Source organism: Chionomys nivalis, chromosome 23, assembly GCF_950005125.1.
Source record: "Chionomys nivalis chromosome 23, mChiNiv1.1, whole genome shotgun sequence".
Lineage (NCBI taxonomy): Eukaryota > Metazoa > Chordata > Mammalia > Rodentia > Cricetidae > Chionomys > Chionomys nivalis.
The window spans coordinates 10,512,110-10,524,801 of NC_080108.1; the positions used below are offsets into that span (position 1 = coordinate 10,512,110).

General features: G+C 44.9%; 1 protein-coding gene across 5 annotated transcripts in view; it reads left to right on the forward strand.

Annotated features, from left to right (window-relative positions):
* The first annotated feature begins 5,035 nt into the window (after window positions 1–5,035).
* Zfand6 (zinc finger AN1-type containing 6) overlaps window positions 5,036–12,692 on the forward strand; it is a 63,022-nt gene continuing 55,365 nt past the window's right edge. For 3 of the 5 annotated variants that reach the window (XM_057756069.1, XM_057756067.1, XM_057756064.1), the window contains exon 1: window positions 5,044–5,220. The gene's annotated coding sequence lies outside the window, so the exon portion shown is untranslated. Of the gene's footprint in view, window positions 5,221–12,692 lie in introns of all 5 variants that reach the window. The other 2 variants (XM_057756072.1, XM_057756073.1) reach the window with 2 other exon arrangements.

Consider the following 12,692-nt stretch of genomic DNA (forward strand, 5'->3'; position numbering starts at 1 on the left):
GATTTTCTGAGCAGACCACCATTAGTACAGGCACTAAGATCAACAAGTAATAAACAGGACCTCATGAAACTGAGAAGCTTCTGTGAGGCAAAGGACATCACAATGAACAAAGCAGCGGTCTACAGAATGGGAAAAGATTTTATCAACTCCACCTCTGATGGAGAACTAATACCCAAAATACATAAACAACTATATATCAAGACAATAAATAACCCAATTAAAGTCTGGAGTATAGAGCTTAACAGAATTCTATAAAGAAGAAACTCAAATGGCTGAGAGACACTTAAAAAAATGTTTAACTTTTTCTAGGCATCAAGGAAACACACAAATCAAAACTATTCTCAGATTTCTTATTACCCCAGTCAGAAAGGCCAAGATCAGTAATACCAGTTCTGCTTGTGAGGATGTGAGATAAGGGGAACACTTATTAACACTTATGGGGGTGAAAAATACTGCAGCCGCTATGGGAATCAGTGTGCTGGTTCCTCAAAAGGCGGAAAAGAATCCACGTCAAGATTCAACAGTAACACTCTGTGCCATGCTCAGCCGTCAGCAGAGAAGCTTCCTTCTGCAACAAAAGGGAACAAATACAGAGACCCACAGCCAGATATTATGCAGGGACTTGGAATACTCAGCCCCAATGGGATGTCTTCATCAAATCCCTTCCCTCAGAGCTCATGGAACCCTGTGGAAGAAGAGGGGAAAAGAGTGTAAGAGCCAGAAGGCATGGAAGACACCAAGAAACCAGAGTCCTCTAATCAGCTTGAACAAAGCTCATATGAACTCACAGAGACTGAAGCAGCTTGTACAAGGCCTGCACAGGTCTGCACCAGGCTCTCTGTGTATATATTATGACTTCCAGTTTACTGTGTTTATGAGATCCCTGAGTATGCAAATGAGTGGGCCTCTGAGGGCTGTGCCATTTCTTAGGCTTTTTTTTTTTTTTTTTTTTTTTTTGGTTTTTCGAGACAGGGTTTCTCTGTAGCTTTAGTGCCTGTCCTGCTGTCCTGGAACTAGCTCTTGTAGACCAGGTTGGCCTCGAACTCACAGAGATCTGCCTGCCTCTGCCTCCGGAGTGCTGGGATTAAAGGCGTGCGCCACCACTGCCTGGCTATTTCTTGGGCTCTTTACCTTCTGTTTTTTTCCAACTGTAATGTGCTCGTGTTTTATTTTATTTTATTATCCCTTAGAAGGCTGTTTATTTTCTTTTTTTTTCTTTCTTTCCTGTTTTTTTTTCTTTTTTTCTTTCTTCTGGTTTTTCAAGACAGCATTTTTCCGTGTATCTCTAGCTGTCCTAGAACTCACTCTGCAGACCAGGCTGGCCTCAAACTCACAGAGATTTGCCTGTCTTTTGTTTTCTAATGAGATACAGAAAAGGGTGGATCTGGTTGGGAGAAGAGTTAAGGGTAAGAAAAAGGAGCAACAGGAGGGGAAACCATAATCAGGATATATCATGTGAGAAAAAAAATCTATTTTCAATAAAAAGAAAAAAAAGCAATCATATACTCAAGAGAAATGCATACTGGTAGCACACACCTGTAATCCCAACAGTCAGGTAGCAGGTGGATCTCTGAGTTCAAGGCCAGACTGGGATCTCTACATTCAAGGCCAGACTGGTCTACAAGGTAAGTTGTTCCAGGACAGCCAGAGCTTCACAAAGAAACCCTGTCCCAAATAAATAAATAGATACCCCAAAACAACAACAACAAAAACCACAGAGAGAGAGAGAGAGAGAGAGAGAGAGAGAGAGAGAGAGAGAGAGAGATACACATATATGTTCTCATTAAAAGTTAGAAATATTCACCATGGTACTATTTATTTTGCTCCCAATCGGAAAGAAGCAACTCAAATGTTCATATGCTGACTAATGGATAAATAAACCGTGGCACGTGGTATATCAAATACAACGGCATATTACTTAGCAGTGAAACGACATACAGCACCGACGCAAGCATGAATGGATCTTGCAAACATCATCCTGAGTGGGAGCAGCCACGCATCATGCTACGGTTCCATCAGTAGTTGCCTAGGGCTGGGGTGTGGGAAAGAACTGGAAAGAAGGAAGATTATTTTAGTTATTCCAGTTGCTATGGCCAAATACTTGACAGAAACAGTTTAAGCAAGGATTTAGTTTGACTCATGGTTTCAGAAGATTCAGTTCATGATGTATTGGACCTGCGCACTAGAAGCAAATGACACAGAGGGGGGAACATGTGGTTGGGGAGCTTCAGCTTGGTATGGATGCAAATCAGAGAAAGACACGAAGGGGGCTAGAGGCGGGGTATCCTCAAGGACCTCCTACCTCTTCCAGCTGGGTCCCTTCATCTAAAGGCTCCAGAACCTCTGAAACATGTCAGATATCCACCTACAGATCTTACCGTTTGGATGGGCTGGGATCTCGATTCTCTCTCGCTCTACCTCTCAGTTGCATGAACCAAAACTCAATCTCGCCTGATTCATTTCTCTCTCACTCCACATTCCATAGGAGTGAAACAGTATCATCCAATCAGGAAACTCTGTTGGCTCTATTTTATTTAAAGTATACCCACAACTTGGTCTCTTCCGGTAGCCTCCCTCTTTGCCATGGTGTAAGTCGCCATCAGCTCTAACACACACAGTCAGACAGAATCTTATATATAGACTCCTGCTGCTAACGTAAGCGTTCTTGGGACCACCCTTTTATTTTTGTTTTTTGAGACAGGGTTTCTCTGTAGTTCTGGAGCCTGTCCTGGAACTTGCTCTTGTAGACCAGGCTGGTCTTGAACTCACAGAGATCCGCCTGCCTCTGTTTCCCAGTGCTGGGATTAAAGGCGCGCACCACCACTGTTTGGCGGGACTACTCTTAACATGGAATTATCCCTTAAAGTGTTCCATGTTACTTTTCTGCTCAAAACCCTGTGCTGGTCCATTTTACTTACAGCAAGCCCACAGTAGATACAGAACCTCACAGGTCTACCCGATTGACAGTTTGCCCACCCTCCCGGGCCCCAGGACCCGCCACCATCACTTTGTCGTTCCTAGCTTGATGATGAGGTCTACCAATTCTCACACTCTGGAATCCTACCCAGGACACTCTCGCGGTTTATACTTCCGTTCAAACTTCCTCTTCACACTGGGCCTGTCCTGACTACCGTGCTACAGCCCCCAAGCCTTCATTTGGATGGCTACCTTCTCCATCTAGGTCACCTATCGCCTTAAGATACAACCGATGTTTGCTATTAGGTTGATTTGCATGCCCTCCATCATTCCCTCTACTGAGGTGGGGAATCTTTGCTTCCCTCACTGACAGTTTCCCAATGGGTAGAAAACTGAAGACCTCGAAAGATTAGACATGGCTCAATGTAGTAAGTCACAACGCGCCTGAGCAGCAATTTAAACCCCAGACCAAATTCTACATTTTCCTCCTTGGGCAAAATTCTCTTGGTGGTTTTTAGCCTGTTAGAGAGACAGAGAGAGGGAGGAGAGAGGGAGGGAGGGAGGGAGAAGGACATTTGTTGTTTTTGTTTTTGGACTAGGTCTCTCTAAGCAGCCCTGGCTGTCTGGGAACTCACTCTGTAGACCAGATTGACCTCGAAATCCGAGATCCACCTGCCTCTGTCTCCCTAGTGCTGGGATTAAAGAGTCACCGCACCTGGCTTTAAAGATTTATTTTCAAGTGTTATTAGTGTTTTGACAGTTGTGAGCCACCACGTGAACGCTGGGAGCCCAATCTAGGTCCCCCACAAGAGCACTAAGTGCTCTTAACTGCTGAGTCATTGTTCCGGCAGTAAACAGAAATTTTGAAAGGAAGTTGAATGCTTCTCAAAAACATCCCTAGGATACTCACTGGAGCTGAGTAAGGGCCTCCAATTCTGCTCCGTTTTCATGCAGTAGGCTTAGCTTTATTGATATTTATTTGGGGCTGGGTTTCACTAAGTAGCCCTGGCCATGCTGAAAATTGCTAGGTGCTCCAAGCTGACCTCAAACTCAGAGATATGCCTGTCCCATTGCTGGAATTATAATGGCATGGGCCACCATGGCTGGCCTAGCTTTAGCAGTTTAATACCCTGCCCCAGAAGCTGTCTGTCATCTCTCACGCCCTGTTCAGGAGAGCGTCCCCTGGCTTTCCAAGTAGTTTTTCAAAGGTTAGCTCTTCCTGGAATAATTCTTCCTGGCCTTCAGCACGTCCCCCACACCAACTACCCTCTCGTTCTGCAGGACCATGGAAAGCAGCCCAAACACATGGTCAGCTGTATCCCAATCAGGCCCGTGAGCCCTGCTACTGTAAAAGTAGGGCAGAAACTTCAAAAGAAACATTTTAAAACACCAAAATTAATTAACTGACAAATTAACAGAATTTCAAATAAAGACAGGACTCTTGGCACTCCTGCTTGGGCTGGGGACTCTCAGGGGAGTCGCTCACGACATCACACTTGCTCCCCAAATCCGCCCCCCCCCCGTCCCCCGCACGATTTGTGCAGGGGTAGCTGAGACTGGAATCCACACTTCTGCGAAAGATAGGGGTCCAGGAGGCTCCTAGAGCCCGTGTGTGTGGGTGTGTGTTACACAAGCGAACACACACACCTCCAGTCTCCTCTCTGTAAATCCTGGCTCAGTTAAGTTCAGACCCTGGACTTTGCTCGGGCCCACCTGGAGGCCGGGAAAATAGAAGCTCAAGATTTCCTCTCACGCTATTCAGGTGAACAGCACACGTGGGCACCGCTCCCTGAGCGGCTGCAGAGTCTGGAGCCACATCATCGGACACCCCCCAAACCGGCACGGGACCCTCCCGGCCACGAGGCTACAACGGAGAAGTTAAGCCCAGCCAGGCCGACCTCCAAGAGGGCAGGGGCGTGGCCAAGGAAGGGGCAGCGCCTCCGTGTCACGCCCCTCCAACGCCTTAACCAATATAACCAATAGTCGCACGCTCCGAGCCTCAGCCCCGCCTCCATGCCGCCGCCGGCCCGCGGCCCCGCCCGGCCCGGTCATAATTAGGCAGCGGGCTGGGACCGCCGCGTCAGCGCGCATCGCGAACCAATCGCGGGCGCTTCCCGGAGGCCGCGTCACAGGCCGAGCAGCCAAACAGAAAAGTTTAATAAACAGCGGACGGAGGGCCGGCGGCGGCGGCGGCGGTGGCGGCTGGCCGGAGCGAGTGGGGGTTCGGCGGCCTCACCTGTCCTCAGTCGGTGGCGGCGAGAGGCGGCGGCGGCAGCGCGTCCGGTGGAGAGGGCCGCCCGCCAGGTGAGGAGCGCGGGCCGCAGAGGGCGCAGCCTCCGGGCGGCCTGGGAGCCGGAAGCGGCGGCGGCGCAGCAGGTGGCCCCGCGGCGGCGAGCGGAGGGCGCGGTCCCGGCGGGGCGCGGTCCCGGGCTCCCCCGGGCGCGCGCTGGGGTCGTGGTGGGCGCGCCCGGGGCCGGTTCGGATCAGCTGAGGCCGGCCGAGCTGTGTCCCCGCCGCGTCCCTTTTGTCGCCTGAGACTGGGGAAGACTCGGATGGAGTCTCCTCGCTGCCAGTCTCTGCTCCTCTGAGAGCGTTTTCAAGTTTCTCACCATTGGATGCGTTAGACGAGCTCCGCGGTGTGTGGCGTCTGAAGTCAATTTAACTCTATCAAAGCTCCGTGATTTGCGTTCAGCCGCCAGAGTTGTCACCCGTGTGCGGAGCTGGGGCCTCGGGGTCACCTCCAAGCCGTGCATACTCGGTCGTCAGCACCTGGTGGCTCCGAAAAAAAAGCGAAATTAAACGCCACTTTGAAACCAGATTCGAAATTTATTTTTTTTCCTAATGTAAAATGCCACGTAGGCTTTTGAGATTACTTATGTAGTATTTTATGGCAGTTATTGTTTTATGTATTGTCTCCAGGCCTACCAGGACACTATTTTTGTAAGCCATGAACATTTAACAGTACGAAACGATTTTAAAAGAAAATTAGGGTAACCTGTTTTGTAAGTGGGGTAAGGCGCACAGGTAGGAAAAGTTCGGGTTTGTTTGGTTTTTTATTTTGACTGCAGCCATTCTTTCCTGTGTTAGTTAACGTCAAAACTCACTAGATTTTAAGTCTGTGCAGTTTATTATATGTGAGTTATATCGCAGTTTTAAAAGTAATGGTTAATAGCCAGGGGAGTACATAACACGTGAAAAATTCCAGAACAAAGCAAGAATCTAGAACATTACCCAGACTTGTATGTCCTCATGAGTTTCTTATCTGTCCAACCCCAGTTTACTGTTTCTGTCTGAGGTAAACATTCTAGACTTGTGGATTTTGTTTATCATTCTGTTTTTTTTTTTTTTAAATAGTTTTGTCATATGCTCGTCTCTTCCAATCATGACATTTTAGTGCCCCTTTCCCTTTGAACTTTGGGCAGGTAGTATATGGTTGTGGTTCACGTTTCATTGCTTTTTAATAATGTGTTCATCTTTAACCCCGTGTTGCGATAGTGTTTCTTGTTTTGCTTCTAACAAATGTACTCGGCGAACTTTCCTTCTTGCAGCTGTCCTTGCACAAGCTGTCTCATCTAAAGTAAATACTGTCGCTCATGGGGGAAGTTTTAGGCAATCAGGAGTAAAATAGAAGTCAAGTGAATGAAAACGTTGAGGTTCTGCTTCCTTTAATCAGTAAGACTCCTTGTCATTGTGATTGGCTCCTGGTTATATTTGCACAAGGAGCTAAGATTCCTGTTAATCTCTTTACACTGAAGTCCTTCAGACAGATTGTGGAAAGTCTGGCACTGTTTGGTCCCCTTTCAGTGCAAAAAGAGCAAGTTGGAGAAAACCCTTGTTGTTTTGTAAAGCCACCCTTTCTCCTCCCCTCCGCACAGCCCTTGGCAGATGACTGAGGAATCTTCGTGGCCTTAAAACACTCTTGCAAAAGAAACGTACCAAGCTTTCTCTATCTAGTTGGCACAGGCTTTGGCGGAAGGGAGCATCTGTCAGAGTGCAGAGCCTTTAAGGGAAACATTAGGACCCCCGTGTCACTCTGCAGCTTTTGAGATGGATGTGTGCCTCTGTGGTAGATATTTCAAGACTTGTCAACCACACGCTGAAGTATTTTTTAGGGATTTTTAAAAAATGTCACATTCTTAATACTCCAGACAAATTATGTAGCAATATTTTTTTAATTTCTCAAACATGGTGTGTGTGTGTGTGTGTGTGTAAGTAAGATAACTGTGTAGCTTTAAAGGACTTGTTGAAGGCATGTCCGAACAGCTTTTTTATTTTTTGTATTTTTAGACAGGGTCTCACTGTGTGGCCCAGACCTCTTTATGTAGACCAGGCTGGCCTGGAACTCATAGAGATTCCCCCAGTCACTGCCTCCAGTGCTAGGATTAAAGGCATATGCCACCACATCTGACTGAAAGGAGCATTTTTAATGTTTGTAGCTTGCAAACATTTTGTTTTTATAGGCTATAGACTCTGCTTTTAAAAAATAGCTTTGTATTTCATTGTAATGGCAGTGGTGGAGAGTTTGGGGATTTCCCCCACAGTTTGAAAATGAATAGGAAGGGCAGAAAAACCACTCACAGTACTACCTCAGGTAAGCATTGTTAATTAACATTTTGTCAAGCATACCTTTGGCCTTTGTGTGTATTTTGTATCTCCTAAGTTATTACATGTTTCTTTAGAGTTCATTCTAGGTACAGACGCTGAGTCAGAGCATATGAACATTTTAAAGTCTTGATAACTGTTGCCCAATCTTTCTTACAACTTTTACCAAAGTGTGTGTGCGTTAATATGCGACTGAAGGCCCAGCCATTCTAGAGAACGAGGCAGGATTGTGTGATCATTTCAAGACTTCTAAATGTAGATAGGCTGGCCCCGCTTTCAAAACTTACTCCAAATGTGATGTCTCAACTCCTTTGTTTTATAGAAGATGATAACAGTAGTCATCTAATTATTACCCTTCCTTCAGGTTTTTATCCCTATAGTCTGTCTTCTCTGGCTGCTCCGGTGGCAAGATTATATGGCTATTTAAATATGTTTATTAAAAAAAAAAACTGTGAGTGTGGCCATGTGTGTGTGGAGGTCAGAGGACAGATTGGAGAGTCAGTTCTCCCCTTTCATGTTTACATGGGTTCTTGGAATCTAACTCAGGTCATCAGGCTTGTACAGCAAGAACTTTTACCCACTTGAACCATCTTGCCAGTCCTGAAGGCGTTTATAGATTAGAGTACTCCCAGGCCCAAAGTCCTTCAGTGACTCTTTAATCCTTGAGATAAAATTCAGTGTTTTATATACACTGCTTGTGCCAGTGCAGATTTCAAATCAGAGCCATGTTAAGTAATTTAAAATTTTCTCATATGACAAGAGACTTATGTTAAATAAAAATATACTTCACAAGGTGGGCAGTGCTGGTACACGCCTTTAATCCCAGCACTCAGGAGGCAGAGGAAGGTGGATCTCTTTGAGTTCGAGGCCAGCCTGATCAACATAGTGAGTTCCAGGACAGTTAAATCTGATCCACAGAAAAACCCTGTCTCAAAAAGCCTATATGTGTATATATATATATATATATATATATATATATATATATATATATATAGTGCTTTCAGTGGTGACTGTGGGAGATTATTTGTAGGATAGTTTGTACTTTCAGAGGTTATGTGCATCATTCACTTGTAGTGTGTCCTATTCTGGTTGGCCAGGATTCAGGGTTTATACTTGTAGGATCTTTCATATGGAGCCTTTTATCTTTCTCGGATAGCAGCCTTTGCTCTGTTGCAAATATTTTTCCTGGCTCTTCATTTGCCTTGTATTTGCTTACAGGCCATCCTCCTGTCTCTTCTTTCCCAACCTGTTTCCCTCCTTGAAGTTTTAAAATATCTTCGTTAATATCTTTTAAAGATTTGTTTAGAAATTGTGTGTGTGCTTGCGCACGTGTGTGCGCGCACATGCCCACACACACATGCATGGAGCACTGGTCCCTTGGGAGTCCAGGAATGGGTGTTGGATCCCTTAGCGCTGGAGTTGGTTGTAAGCTCTCTTACGTGGGTGTTGGGATCTCAGTTATTGCTGTGTATATGATATGGGTGGTAGGTGAATGCTTGCATGCATGGAATAAAACATGGAAGTCAGAATATAACTTCAGATTCAGGCTATCCATAGCAAGCACTTTTCCCACTGAGCCATCTTGCCAGCACATCAGTTATATTTTATAACTTTACACTGCTTTTGTATTTATAGTAGTCTCCTACCAAGATAACTTTTAATTCTCTTCCAATATTTAGTTTTATTGTTGTTGTTTAATTGTGGGGGGGGGGCAGTGTGTACATGAGTGCAGGTATCATTAGAGGCCAGAGGCCTTGCCTTCCCCTGGAGCTGGAGTTAAAGGTGGGTGTGGATGCTGGAAACTTATCTATAAGTTCAGCACTGACTCTCAATTTCTCAGTCATCTCTCCAGCATCTCTCTTAGTTCTTTAAAGTTTCATTTTTTCCATATCTGTATTTCTGTGTTCCTCTGAGATGTGTTTTAACATAAATGTAAATTGAAATAACTAGATGATTGAGCAGTTATTAGAATTCTGTCAAAAATATTACTGGGGTCAGGCCCAAGTCTGGTGACCTGAGTTCATCATCAGGGAGAAGGAAAGAACTAGTGTCAGAGGTGTCCTCTGGTCTCCAGACATACCTGTGGCATGTGCACCCTCCATCCTCACATCATCATGTATACTTTTGCACACAAACACGAAATTTATTTTTTTAAATATTTATTTATTTATTATGTATATAATATTCTGTGTGTATGCCTGCTGGCCAGAAGAGGGCACCAGACCTCTTTACAGATGGTTGTGAGCCACCATGTGGTTGCTGGGAATTGAACTCAGGACCTTTGGAAGAGCAGGCAATGCTCTTAACCTCTGAGCCATCTCTCCAGCCCCACAAACACGAAATTTAAATTTACCTACAACCCCCTTGTTTCTCTATAATAAAAACACTCACTCAGGAGGTGGTGGCGCACACCTTTAATCCCAGCACTTGGGAGGCAGAGGCAGGTGGATCTCAGCCTGGTCTACAGACCGTTAACATAGAGAAACCCTGTCTCAAAAAACCGACAAAACAAAACCCACCACCTCTATTTACATACTGAAATGAATATATACTTGATTCTGTTTATTAATCAATTCTGATTAATACAGTGGTTTGGTATTAATGCTCCCTTCACTCCCAAAACTTGGTTGCTGTGTCTCTGACCCTGGGCAAGTACTTTTCCCCGGGCCTGCCTTGAGCCCTGCTATGTAATGAGTTTGGCAAGTTCCCTTGGCTGTGTTTTTCCCTTTCCGTACTCTGAGCACCGGATTCACACCAGCCTTTGTGTTAGTGTTGAGGATACAGCAATAACCAAGCTGTGGTTTTTTTTTTTTTGTGGAGTTTGTAAGAAAGGGAGGCAACTAAAGTCACAGACATCTTTTCAGATTTTCAAGTGTTTGGAAATATATGATAAGTGCTGACTGGGTGCTCTTAGTATGTATCTATCTTTAAGGATTGACAGTTGACCCTGGGTAGTTGGTTGTTTCTTAGTTTCTCCAACCTAGGGGAACCTTTTTTCCCTCTCATTTTTGAGGATTGCTTCCCACTGTGGGCCCCTGGCTGCTCTTGCAATCCCCCTGCCTCAGCCTCTTGAGCACTGAGTGTATGTCATTGTACCTGGCAAAATCTTTAAACCTAATGTCAAGTGTACTTTTTGAATCCACTATCATCCTGCCGTTCCCTCCCTAAAGCTGATCCTGTGGTTGTGGTCTGAGATGAGGAGGAGTTACTGGAATTGCCCGGGGGAGGAATGGCTGGGGGGGGGGGGAGCACATAGTCTCTGACACCTGGGGTCAGCTGAGGGAGGGCAGAGTGGGACACCCTCAGCTCTGACTTTGGAGACCTCTGTTCTCCGCGTTCTTTGGCCCTGGGTGCCTTTCTTCACCATCCCTATGCGTTGTCTGTTTGGACGATTTTTTACTTTTGCCCCCCTGAGCCCGTCAAACGCACCCATCTCCCCACCGCAACCTATAATGCTTTTACATCCTTGTGATTTCCTCGAGAATTCTTTACCATTACTACAAAATAGGCCTTATCTTTCTGTTGGTTGTACGCGGTTCTTTTGTAATCAGTTAGCAATGGTAGTCCATTAATCAAGCATGGTTTTAATGTCTGTTTCTTCCACCATCTTGATTTAGAATCATGTGGCTAATGGCTACATTATTGTAATTAAAATAGCCATGCCTAATAAGTGAGAATTGAAATACAATCTTGACATTTTTTTTTTTTTTTTTTTTTGGTTTTTCGAGACAGGGTTTCTCTGTGGCTTTGGAGCCTGTCCTGGAACTAGCTCTGTAGACCAGGCTGGTCTCGAACTCACAGAGATCCGCCTGCCTCTGCCTCCCGAGTGCTGGGATTAAAGGCGTGCACCACCATCGCCCGGCTTTTGACATTTGTTTTAAAACAAGAATGAAAGTTTAAAAATAATATGTAGTCAGGTGTGGTGGCACATGACTTCAATCCCTGCACTCAAGGCCCTGGCAGGCAAGGGCAGCCTCATCTACATAGCAAGTTCCAAAACAGCCAGGGCTACATAGAAAGACCTTGTCCAAAAAAAAAAAAAGTATATATTGAATAATGATATTGGTGTATATTATATAGTTACAATTTTAATGTTTTACTCTGACTCAAAGAGAATAGGACGTGTGTGCTTTAGTTACTTTTATCTGGACATGGTCTTACTCTTAACACAGTTGCTAAAGAGATAGAGACCATGTTCAGAGACCCAAGCAGTGTTCAGAAGGTATGGTGAGGTGGTTAACTTAAATACAAGAAGATTCTTTTGTGAAGATTTATTTCATTGTCTAATTATATGTATGTGTGAGTGCAGGTGCCCCTGGAATTCTGAAGAGGGGATATCAGATCCCCTGGAGCTGGAGTTATAGGAAGTTGTGAGGCACCCAATTGTGGGTACTGGGCACTGGATGTGGGGTCCTCTCCAGGAGCAGGACTCGTGACAGGAGACTTATCTGCTCAATTTCTACTTTCAAAAGTTGTAAGATTGCTTTGTTTGCATCACTGATTAAAAAAACAAAACAAAGCCGGGTGTGGTGGCGCACGCCTTTCAGCCTCTTTCAATTCAAGGCCAGCCTGGTCCACAAAGCTCATTCTGGGAGAGCCAGGGCTATTACACCAAGAAACCCTGTCTGAAAAAAGAAAGAAAAAGAAACCACGATAAGGCCGGGTGGTGCGCGCCTTTAATCCCAGCACTCGGGAGGCAGAGGCAGGCAGATCTCTGTGAGTTCGAGACCAGCCTGGTCTACAAGAGCTAGTTCCAGGACAGGCTCCAAAACCACAGAGAAACCCTGTCTCGGGAAAAAAAAAAAAAAAAAAAAAAAACCACGATAGTCTTTTGATAGCTATAACTAGTCTTTGGCTTTTGTCATAACACCTAAAATGATATTTTTTAATCATCTTTTTTAGATGATAGAAAATAAATCATCGTTGAAAAAAATATTTTTTTCTGGTTTAGGCAACGAAGTAGGGAGGAAAAAAACCTTACCAATCTATAGTATGTTTTTCTCCATCTAGTAGTTTGATCTAGACCCGTGGAATATTTGTATTGTTCGTACTCCTGTTATTAAGCAGTATTGTTTGCCTACAGCCCAGAACAATACATGAGGATTATGAATGCCTTTTTTTTTTCCTTACATTTTGTTTTGATCCCCATTTAATTTGTGCTTATTGGTATCTAT